The sequence below is a fragment of the Triturus cristatus genome, chromosome 1_2 (genome assembly GCF_964204655.1).
Source record: "Triturus cristatus chromosome 1_2, aTriCri1.1, whole genome shotgun sequence".
NCBI lineage: Eukaryota > Metazoa > Chordata > Amphibia > Caudata > Salamandridae > Triturus > Triturus cristatus.
In genome coordinates this window covers 853,739,983-853,751,819 of record NC_140580.1, presented here as the reverse complement: position 1 = coordinate 853,751,819, position 11,837 = coordinate 853,739,983, and the positions used below count along the sequence as shown (strand labels likewise).

General features: G+C 45.8%; 1 long non-coding RNA gene across 1 annotated transcript in view; it reads left to right on the top strand.

Moving 5' to 3' along the window:
- The first annotated feature begins 3,154 nt into the window (after positions 1-3,154).
- The window catches only part of LOC146868154 (uncharacterized), a 77,851-nt gene continuing 69,168 nt past the window's right edge, over positions 3,155-11,837 (top strand). The window contains exon 1 of the long non-coding RNA XR_014966183.1: positions 3,155-3,208. This is a non-coding gene — a long non-coding RNA (uncharacterized LOC146868154). The remainder of the gene's footprint in view (positions 3,209-11,837) is intronic.

The window sequence follows — 11,837 nt, the reverse complement described above, 5'->3', positions numbered from 1 at the left end:
TTAGACGTCAGTTATGATTGAGGTAGAATGTTGTGCTGGATCAATTTGAAACTAGCATTTCTGGATACTATTGAGAGGTATCTTATTGCTGCTTTCCAGTCCAAGTAAGTCATCTGGGGCCTAGATATGTGAGGAAGCATCTCTCAGAGTCATATTCTTCATGTCCATTAACACTTTGTGCAGTCTGTCCTCCACTCATCTCAGTGACTGTGTCGAGTTCAGTGTGTGATAGCCGCACTTGAGCGCTGCTCGACTAGCTTCCTAACCCTCTGGATCAGAGCGTGGAGGGTCAAGAGCTGACTTGTGGGGACAGAACAAAATGTCAAAAGATAAGCATGTATAGATTTTCTATACTTAATTCCACAAATATATACCATGATGCTGTATATATCTTCAAGGTACACAGATGTGGAGTTAAGAATAGTACATTTTTAAGTCGTCTAATGCACCTACATTTCGATATTCTGTCCCTCGATATTTTGTCCACGGTGTTACGGAGTCACGATATTCCTATTCTCGATATTCAGTTGTACAATCCTCCATGATGGCTGTGAAGGAGTATATGGTACTTGGTTTAGTCTTTAATAAGACCTTGCTCCAGCAATGCTTGGTGACTTCCGGCAGTAGCACTTCTCTGTTCTCCTTTGGATTGTTGGATAAGACATGTGTCAGTATCTGATCAGCCTCCACTTAACCCGTTAATAGTCTGGGGCTTTGACAAAGACAAAACAGTAGCCAGGCAGCCAAAATCGAGAGCTTTTGTGGGATCAGTTAAATAACCTGCACAGGTCATGTTGCAGGTCCACATTTTTGGTTCACACAGTATGTGATGATGTAGATCTTCCATGAGCTGAAGTGGGGCTCCCATCGCTAAGAAATCTAACTGCATTAGAGATTCCAGCCACTCAAGCCGGACCCTCTTCTGGGACAAATCAATTATACTTGTGCCACCCCCAAAATGCACCTCAGGCACTTGGGGCTAATTGCAAGCCCCCAAAGCATGGCTGCTGTGGTGGGGCATCTTAGGTAACTCACTAAGACTGGCCCTAGAGAAGACGCGACAGATGAGCTGGCCTAGACTTCTTTGCTAGAAGCATCCATTCTACGTCTTGAAATCAGCGTTTACACAAAATTATATTTCTGATCACACACACTACCCCTAAAGATAGGCTACAAAAGGTGAATAGAATCCTTTCCCACTTGTGCTCATACTGATATTTATAGTATTTTAAATAATAAACATCCTACGGGTCCCTGTGACCATTGGACACTAGACTTAATTTACTCTGGAGTTCACCAGCATCACCTGTTGGTACAATTGGTGCACTTCAAAACTAAAGACTTACCTCAACCAGCCGTGGTTCAAGTAATGGGTTGAAGGGGTGAGGAGATTAGGGAACGGGACAGGCCCATCCATTCCCAGGGGCTACCAAGGGATTCCCTTCAAAGCAACAGGTTGTAATTTGGGGATCGCTGTAATTATGGGTCCCTTGGTTTAGCCAGAGATTAATAGTACAGGATGACCCCTGAAGACAATGGATAACATAACAGTTTGAGTACATCGGTCCTATCTCTGTTCACGGAATGTCGCCACTTCGAAAGATGAAAGCATGGAACACTTGTGGTGCATTAGGTTATGATCAGATCTGCTGTGCTCAACATCCGAACCAGATGGCAATAGTGTGTGTTACTATTCTGAAATATTGGATCATGTGCAGAATATAGTGCTTGGCGCATGCATAGACAATCTCCCCTACGCTTCAGAGAAGGTAACCATCATATAAAATCCACCTTCCACTTTGCTCACTTCAGCAGACCTTCTTACGAACCAAATCTACCAGTCGGTGTGATGCATTCCACTTACATCCAGAACGATACCCAGTAGATACTGGAGGGTTGTGGTGAGCTCGAACACATCCATTCTGAGCACCGCGGTGTCTGTTTCATTCCATACCAAGGGGCATATCAGCAACAACCGGCGATAAATATCGCTAAGCGCACTTAGCGCTAGGATAATTATCGCTGGCTAACGTGGATTTTTATCGCTGAGAAAGCGTGCTATTAGCAATGCTTATCTCAAAAGCGATAAAAATCCTAGCGCTAACTGCCAAACGTGAGATTATCGCTGGAAAGTTTGGTGATAGCTTGCTGATAGGGCCTCACATACTTAGCCAGGATATCCACCTTACATAGGATATCATGGCTAAGTCAGTTTCAAAGCAAGCGTAAGGAAAGTAGCGATAACAGAGGTTATCGCTACTTTTCTTGTCACTATGCTGCTTTGCGTGAGGCTTGATAATAGGAGAAATGTTGCTTATCCTGGGGAGGAACGCCCACTTTGCATCTCATTAGAGGTGCAAAGATGGGCGTTAGGAATTCAGGCGCTAAGGCAAGGTTTCACGCGAAAGCGTGACCTTGCTAATATAGCGATAAAATTATCGCTGCTTTTCGGCCGAAAACGGCGATAATTTTATATCGCCGCTTATAGATATGCCCCTATGTTTCCAATACTCTTTTTATTGGTGTAAGTTTAAAAGTGGGCGGAAATCCTGGTTGAGTGGGCTCCTTCTATAGCTTGGCAGACATCATCCTGTGTCATCACATAAAGTACTCAATGCAAATAAAAAGAAGCCACCCCAACTTCAATAACCTATTTCTACACTTGGACACTTGAAGGATGAACATCCAAATAGGCCCTGCACGAATGCTTTCCCCGTGTAGGTCAAACGTTGCACAAAAATCAATCCACTTGTGGCAAATTCTGGGATTCCCATATAGTCTATGACTCCACAGAAATATCGCCATAAGTACAACATATATCTGCTGCCTGAAACCCAAGAAAACAGTGAATTCTTAAAATGCCTTTCCTTAAGCCTAAGGGGAGATTTGAAATATAGGACAATACTTTCACTTTCTCTTTACAGGCTTGCAGGTTGGGTAGCCGTCTAAATAAGACGAATGAACCATTTTAGTTACATATTAAATACTTTATTTATGAGTATCTGAATTCACATCAGAGATAAGGACTTATGTTCCGGGAAAATACAATATCAACTGTTCTGCCAACACGTTTTACTGGCACCACAGTTAAATAAATGAATCACATTTCTTGAGTAATCAACAACATTGTGTAGAACAATGACCCAGTCTTAGGTGTTTATCTGCCCCAGTGTAGGAAGCTAGATGGAAACTCCGCATTCACTGTACGGTAAGCAGAGGGGCAGGGACTGTCAAATGAAGTGTTTTTGAACAAAACTACCCGGTAAATACTGGGGGGCTGTGATGACCTCAAACACATCCATCCAGAGCACCGCGGTGTCTGTTCTGTGGGGCCCGGTGCTCTTCGGGTGGGGGCAAGGGACAGAGCCTGCCTGTAATGACCGGTGTCCTCGTGAAACAGTCCTTGTGGGTCAGATAAAGATACACTGACTTTACGAATGACGACTGCTGTGATGTGTTTCTCAACTGCCCTGTTATATTTTAAGTTCGGGGTGTTTACATAGCATATCTTTACATATGCAGTTTTTATATGATGTAAAATGATTTAAATAAACAGTAACACAACTAGTATTGAATGTACTTGTATACACAGGGCTCCTTATTGGGTTTGCAAGTGTTGATTACATTGTACACAGTGGGGCGGTGTGCATAAGAGCTTGAAGTAGCATCACATGCGTGCACAAGAACTAAAAATAATATCACCTGCCTCAAATAAGTTTAGACCTTAACTTTCTCAATGGTGTTGTCTGAAGGTAATTACAGATGCTGGGATGTGTGTAAATGTTACATTACTTGGCGGTAGCTCATAAAAGGGGTCTCTCAACAAGCACTGGGGTCGGATTTTGGTAGCTGGGCAAGTAGGTGCTGCCGCCTCTTCGAAAATTCAAGTGTCTCTAGAAAGACTGATAAAAGCCACATTCTTTTTCAGCAGAATTTGAAATATTTATTGCTACAGATTTACATCCAAAGTTTGCATGCCATCGCAAACAATGCTATCCGAACCCCCCCAGAAATATTGACATTAACTTAGACTTAAAAATGCTTCCTACAGTATTTCTTTTGAACTACCCTCTCCTTCTCTTCCGCCTTCTGCTTCCCTCCTCCGTATATAAACTCCGGTAAATCGAATGTCCATCTGCCTTAATATCTCATTCTTTGAAACCATATTCCTGCAACCTAACAATATGCCTATTTATTTATTTAATCATCCATTTGCTTCTCACAAAACCCCTTCTAAGTATCACATCTATCTCATTAATGTACCACAAAGAAACCGGAGTGAATGTCTGGAAAGGTTCCGTTCAGCACAGTCCCAAAACCCAATGCAGGAGTAACCATTAACTTTGGATTCCTCAATAGCATGATACTCACTGTAAAGCGCTTCACCGTCTTGTCACGGTTTGTAAACGCTATATAAATGCAATTTCGATTCAATGCACTGTTGGACAGTGTTGCAAAATGCTCGTCTTGGTAGACTGGCAGTCGTTGCACCCTCACCAAGTCATGGGCCAGTGGCACTAGTGCAGCACTCTTATGGGGCTGAATTGCTTGGCTCCCACTACAGATGATATTGGGATTTCTTCAGAGTTCTTACGACTTACTCTCCTCTCTAGAATTTATATTATACATTATTGCCCTTGTTACATGACTAAATCCCATGGAAATGTATACTAAGCGCATGTCAAAAAGTCCTACATGTACATTACTTTTCCAGAGTGCTCCAGGTTTGAAGGTATTCTATGGATTACATGGAAAGGGCAAGGCCATTTCCCTTTCAGAATGGAATGCATTGCAGTTCACATAAGGCACATTGTCTTCATTTCATGCCAAGTGTCCAATATTCTTTTTATTGGTGAAGTTGAAATGTGGGCGGGAGTCCTGGTTGAGTGGGCTCCTTCTATAGCTTGGCAGCCACCACCTTGTCTCTTCACATAAAGGACTCAATGACAATAAATAGAAGCCCCCCCAACTTCAATTACCTATTTCTACACTTGGACACTTGAAGGCTGAACATCCAAACAGGCCCTGCACGAATGCTTTTCCCGAGTAGGTCAAAGTTTACACAAAAATCAAACCACTTGTGGCAAGTTCTGGGATTCCCCTATAGTAATTGACTCTAGAGAAATATCGCCATAAGTACAACAAACGTCTGCTGCCTGAAACCCAAGAAAACAGTGAATTCTTAAAATGCCTTTCCTGAAGCCTAAGGGGAGTTTTGAAATATAGGACAATACATTCACTTTCTTTTTACAGGCTTGTAGGTTGTGTAACCGTCTAAACAATTCGAAGGAACCATTTTAGTTACACATTAAATACTTTAATTTGTGAGAATCGGAATTCACATCAGCGATAAGGCCTTATATTCCGGGAAAACACAATATAAACTGTTTGCCAACACCTTTTCCTGCCACCATAGTCCAATAAATGAATCACATTTCTTGAGTAGTCAACATTGTGTAGAACAATGACCCCGTCTTAGGTGTTTATCTGACCCAGTGCCGGAAGCTAGATGGAAACGCCACATTCACTGTACCTCATGGTAAGCAGAGGGGCAGGGGTCGTCAAATTAAGTGTTTTTGAACAAACCTCTTCGGAAGGACGCCTGTGAGGCTCTAGTTTGTGCTTAGCTGATTGTATCTGTGGGATAAGACTTCTCATACCTCTGGGTTCATTCAGTTGCCTCACTCAATCTGCCTCTATTCATCCTTTGTTTCTGCAGGTCTTTAGCCAGTATTGGGGCACCCCATTGTTAGTGTCACAATAGTGGATCTGGCAGTTCACCCACAAACCTATAATTCTTGCGCGTGCTTTTCAACCACGGGTTTCTCTGACAGGTGGGCCTCTCCAGCTTGGACAATACGTCTGGGCTGGAAATCTAGGCCTCCTCCATGTAAAGCATGGGAGAGGCCCCAGTGAAGTTCTATGAGCAAGTCCAACCTTAGCACCTATGAAGTCAGTAGACCCGCACAATAATCCGACAGAGCTAGTACACAACCTGCTGCTTGCCCTCTAATTCTCCAAATCCAGCTCTCACACCAATCCCAGTCAGGCTGCATTGCCCATTGCACTGGGACGTCATAGGCTCTGGCCTGGTCAGCTAGTCACATGACCAGTGACCAATGTATCATTCCCATTTGCAAATGAGGCATTCTGTGCAGTAGCAGCTGGTGTCAGGGCTGAGTGGCGGGGCTGGAGGCGAGGGGGGACGAACGCCAACAATAAAACAACAAAAAACAAATCAAAAAATAACTTACCTGCCACATCGCCGCTATTCTGCTCCTCACCAGCACAGGCTCCCAGAATCCCTTTTGGCCTATCCTGACGCTGCTCTGATGCTGCTAGCAGCATAAGAGCAGTGTCAGGATTGACCTGAGCGCCCTTGATTTGCGCTCCCAGAGGGACAGGGAGTCTGAACCTGCTGTCTCCAATCCGGCAACACAGCTCTGGTTTGAGACAGATTCAGTGCGCATGTCGGTTTGGCTGTCCTGAGATGGCCGCCCTGACCCACATGCGCACTGACAACAGTGCCCTCCACTCCCCCTCGTGATTGCCCCCGTGATGGCCCCGTCTCCAAGACTCGACCAACAGAGAAAAATATTATGATAATAAACCTGGTTCATTATCATTTTATTTTTAAATTTTTGCTGCTGCTGTCGGGGGTGGGGGGGCAATGCTCCTCCACCACAGCGGAGGAGCCACCGCCGATTCTGCAACTTGTACACCAACTGATTTGCAAATGGGAATGCAATTTATGGTGCGACCTATGTACTAATGTGTCACATCGCAAATTATGTATTTGCAGTGGGTACAAAACGGTCTGCCTAATTAATCAGCAAAAAAACTGTCATATATTCTCTAGGGCCTTTAGGGGGGGTGACGTTATTGGCCAGCACTCCCGCTCTAAAAATAGTTCCAGCCCCACTGCATGCCCCCCAGGCCTCTGACTAGATTTACGAAGCTGACCGTGTTGGAAGGGGCACCCTCCTCCTTGCAAATCAGTTATCAGTCCAAGTTGGGAGTCGGTAACTCATTAATGGTTTGCGATCGCAGTTGCAGTCTCAGAATATTGATACATTACTTTCCAAATCGCAACTAGGGGCGGGACGTCCCTTTCACGCCCCCTTCCATTTGAAATTTGGAAAGGATTGCTGAAGCCCTTTTACAAGTTGCAACCAATTTCCTACTCGTGAAAGGCCTTTGATATACTGAAAAAATACATTTTGCGGTTGCAAACCCTGTAATTTTGGAAATCCTACGGTTTGTGATTGCAAAAGAGCTTTGTACGCCGAGTCCTTGAATATTTCCTGATGTGCACAAATGGTATTTGTTGTGTGTAAGGGCCATTGATAGACAAAGAACAATGAGTGCCTCAAAAACGGAAGCCATGCACTTCTCCAGCGTCCATTACCACTATTTATTCACAGCCTTTTATCTGACTGCCAATTGCACCACAAAGTACACAACCGAAAACATGCAGGTGGTTCATCAAAATGCCAATGCAACAAAGGAGGCATCAGTAACCAAGCAGAAAAAGCTGGCATTCCCATGAGGAAACTAGGTGCAAATAGAGGTAAAATGGAAAATAACGAAAAGGGCCAACCAGCTGATTTACATTGTATTCAGAAATCAACAAAATCCTACTCGAATTGCAATTATAGTGCCCACTGACTCATTGATACCATACATGTTTAACCCCTGTGTACTGCCATGAGGAAAACGGGACTTTAATTCTATTTTAGGCTCATTTATTGATGTATGTGATATGTTTTTTCCTGGACCACAGCCGGTGCTTACAGACATAGCAGTGAAGACATAATTTAACATAATACCATCAGGAACAGCAGACTGGTGCAATGTTCTCCATCTTGGCCATCAGCAGATGACAATCAGTTAGTGGTGGCATTAAACCACCCTGAGCGATCGCCTAGCACTCTAGGTTGTTGCCTAGAAGAGATAGCCAGATGGATGGACCACTCGTGCCTTAAGCTTAATGGAGACAAAACGGAGCTTATGCTTTTGGGCAATGCTCCCGTATTTGACTCAACTTTGCTGTGGCCCAACTGCCTTGGGCCCATGCCAGCTCCAAAAGAGCAAATTAAATGTCTGGGAATATGGCTGGACCGTTCTCTCACTTTTAGCCATCAAGCGGTAAAACTTTCGGCCTCCTGTTTTAGCATACTCAGAATGCTTCGAATGCTCCTTCATCTCCTCCCTTTTCAAGCCAGGAGGATCATGGTCCAGGCGCTCATTCTTTCTCGCCTCGATTATAGCAATGCTCTTTATCTGGGTGCCCCGCATTCAACCATCAATAGGCTCCAGATTATACAGAACTGCGCTGCTCGCCTCCTTCTACAGACCCCACGGTGGCAATCGGCAACGCCTGCCATTAAGACATTACACTGGCTGCCGATCAAAGAGAGGATTCAGTTTAAAGCCATGTGTCTTGCCCAGAAAGCTTTCTGGAAGACTGGCCCTTCGATTATTCAATCTTTAATCACTTCTTACCAACCGAGAAGGGCTCTCCGATCCACCACCGCCTTCCTCTCTATTCCTCCTAGAATAAAGAGAGCTAGAAGTGGTGGACGATCCTTCACGTATAACGCATCAATCCTCTGGAATACTCTCCCTATTTCTCTTCAACAGGAATCCAATCTGCTTGCTTTCCGGAGGCTCCTAAAAACTTGGCTCTATAAAAACTAGCACTAATTTGCATCCTACTGGTTTTGGCTGTGTTGTCTGTAGCGCTGGGAGGCCTCAGGGTAGCCATCCCGCTTTATAAATACAATTTCAATTCAATTCAATTCAGCATCAGTAATAACTTATTTTTACAGAGCAACTACCGAGCCCTAGTGCTTTGAATAAGGGTGGGCGGTAAACTCCGCTCCGCCAGCGGAATTCACAGAGTTATGCTCACTCTGCACTCCTCTTGGAGTGTGGAGTTCATCGAACACTGCACTCCGCCAGCAGTCAGGGCGGAGTTTACCCAGCCCGTGCTCACCCTCGCGGCATCATACCCTTTTTAAGGCCAATTTTAAGGCATATTTCTGTAGGAGATAGGCCTTTCTCCGCATGGTGCCGATAGGCTGGCCAACTGTCGTCAGAGTGCTGTGTGCGGCGTCACATGCACCCTTCCTTGCCTTGAATGATGTTGCTGGACGCCATTTGGGGGCTGATGTCAGGGGACGCAGGGGAAATGGATGTGGTGCAACATTCGGTCACAGCAGTCCGGTGAAGAACAGAGCGAGGAGGTGTTGTGGGTGGAAGAGGGACAGGCAGGGGGCGCTGCAGGGTGCTGGGGCACAGCAGAAGCCATCATCCCCTGTGCCCCCTGGGGGCTCCGTCCCTCACCGCAGGAAGGCCGAGCAGTGCTGTCTCCAGAGAAGGTGATGCAGAGCCGGCGGGTGGCCCTGCTTCCAAATGGAAGAGGAGAGGACTCGGAGGAGGAAGAAGAAGCGGCATTGGTGGTGCAGCAAGGAAGAGCAGTAAGCCAATGACGAAGAGGTGGAGGAGGGCCCAGCAGTAATGCCACACGTTGTGCTGGTTCAGCACCGTCAAAGGCTGATGTGAGTAATCAAATGTACATTAAGGCAGCATAAAACAGCAGGAGCAAGTGAGAGGACGGCACAAAGCACTTGGGTATACGTATACCTGAGCTGGCATTTGAACAGCTTGTGCGAGTATAAGCCGGGGCTCTCATTAGCAATACTGTGCCCGGCTGCGGAACTCCACAGAATTGGGCGGAGATTTTTGGGTAACTCCACGTAATTCTGCAGAGTGAAACTACGCGACCTCTGGCCAGCCTTAGCTTTGAGTAACATTTGTTAGTGTTACCCAGTTGATGGTGTTCACTTCAATTCAGAACAATGAAAGACGTAGCCAATCCCCTGGGTTCCACGTCTGACCTGTACGTGGCGTACAGATTTCAGCAGCAAACTCTTCACCAGACCCTGCAGGATTTTGCGGCCTGGGATGGCAAATTTTTCAGCACAAAAGCTAAACTTGCAATCCCCAACCCCAAAATTTGCAGTATGTTTTTCAGTAGGTTGGACTCGTTCACCGGTGGAAACTCTGACAGGTCACTTTCTGTGACCTGGCATAGAGTGCCCAGCAGTACCGTGCCACAGAGCAGGAGGGTGTCTAATGCCAGAGAGTGCAAATCTAAATGTGAAAACTCTGCTCTCTCCGGCATGCGACAGCCAGTATCCCCAAGGTGCACAGGGCAGCAGGGGGCCAGATGGAGTAGGGGGCACACTAGATACTCGGGAGTGGGAGGGCAACGAGGGTGTGGGGTTGTTGGGGAGGGGTGTTTACAATGGGAAGAGAGGAGGCACAGAGTGGATGACAGAGTAGAGTAGAGGAGAGAATGTGGCATTAAAACCAGACCTGCCGACTTTTAATATTAGGATTCATTTACCTGGAATAAGATGCCCGGCTGTGGTGGTTGTACTGGAACTTAAAATGGGCATCTGCAGGTTGTAAACATATATCTGTCTTGGGCAATAAACTGAGTGAACTGGATCACCAGTCACGTGTAGGCAGAGACAGACAGACGGGAGGACTGTCTCGGAGATCACATGACGTGTTCCATTCCTAGAGGTTCGAGACTCGGCGTTGGCTCAACATCCTGTGATTCTAGAGAAATCAATGAATCTCACCAGTGGCTGAAAACTTGTTTAATGAAACTGGAGCTCATGTGAAGCACTCCAATACTGCTGAGCTTGTGCTATATAAAGCAGCAAAAGCATAAAGAATCAAGGGGCAGCAGCTCACAGGAAACAAAGAGCGGGGAGGGCGGGGCCTGTCAGAAACGTAGGAGGGCCCTGTGCATTTTAAAGGGAGGTGATCGGGGACGGATTGGCCGTAGCGGGAACTGGGCGTTTCCCAGATGGGCCACCGGGGTGGGGGCTGGTTTTAGACCCCTGGGGAGCTGTTTTTGTTACCCGGGGCTGGTTTTGCAGCAGAGCTGCAATTTTGCCCCCCAAAAACAAAAGCGGCAAGCTTTCCACTTGAACCCCACCTCCCCACCCCGCGGCCGGCCTAGCTCTTTGCCAGGGCCGGTTTCAGTTCCCAGTCTGGCCCTGTAGGCGATAGAGGCTCTTAACACCTCAGCTTCCTGCTGGCCTGTTGCTCACCTTCATTTATTGTCTCAGTACACAGCAGAGCCAATAAAAGGAGGATCAGCCTCAATTTATTTAGAATGCTAATTTTGTAGGCACTTTTGCAAAATCGCAGGTTTTTTTCCAAAATTGCAGATTTATTTATTTTTGGGCTGATCGCAAAATTGTGAAATCCTGGCGGGCCTGCTTAACCCTGATTTATTTAACCTTCATTTCTTACCCCATCATCTAATATAGTACATTTTGCATTTGTAGGGGCCCTGTATGTACTGAGATCTTGGGGTATCCCGCTCAGAGTCTGACTAGATTCAAATCACAAGCCTCTCCATCCCCAAAGTTCTAAGAAGTTAGTGTCTTGTGTCTCTTCTGTCTCAGGAGAGTTGGCAAGACAGACATATTACCACAGAGAAGCTATTGCCTGGTGAAGATTGGATGTTGGACAAAGTGATTTTGTAGCTGAATCTTATTGGCTCTTGACTGGCCAATGGTTCCATGGTGGGTTACCCTCCGATACACCTGCACCAAAATATGCTTGAGTTTAAATACCATCAGTGCAGCTGGGCATGCCACCTCCTTGTGCGCATAGATGGCACAATAGCGAAGGGTGTCTTCTTCCCAATTAATATTTATTCTGCTTCAGCAGTATCTCTCCATCGCTAACTATTTGTTATGACCTGCTTTTGAATCTCACAATGACGTTCATATAAGAGATGATTGTAA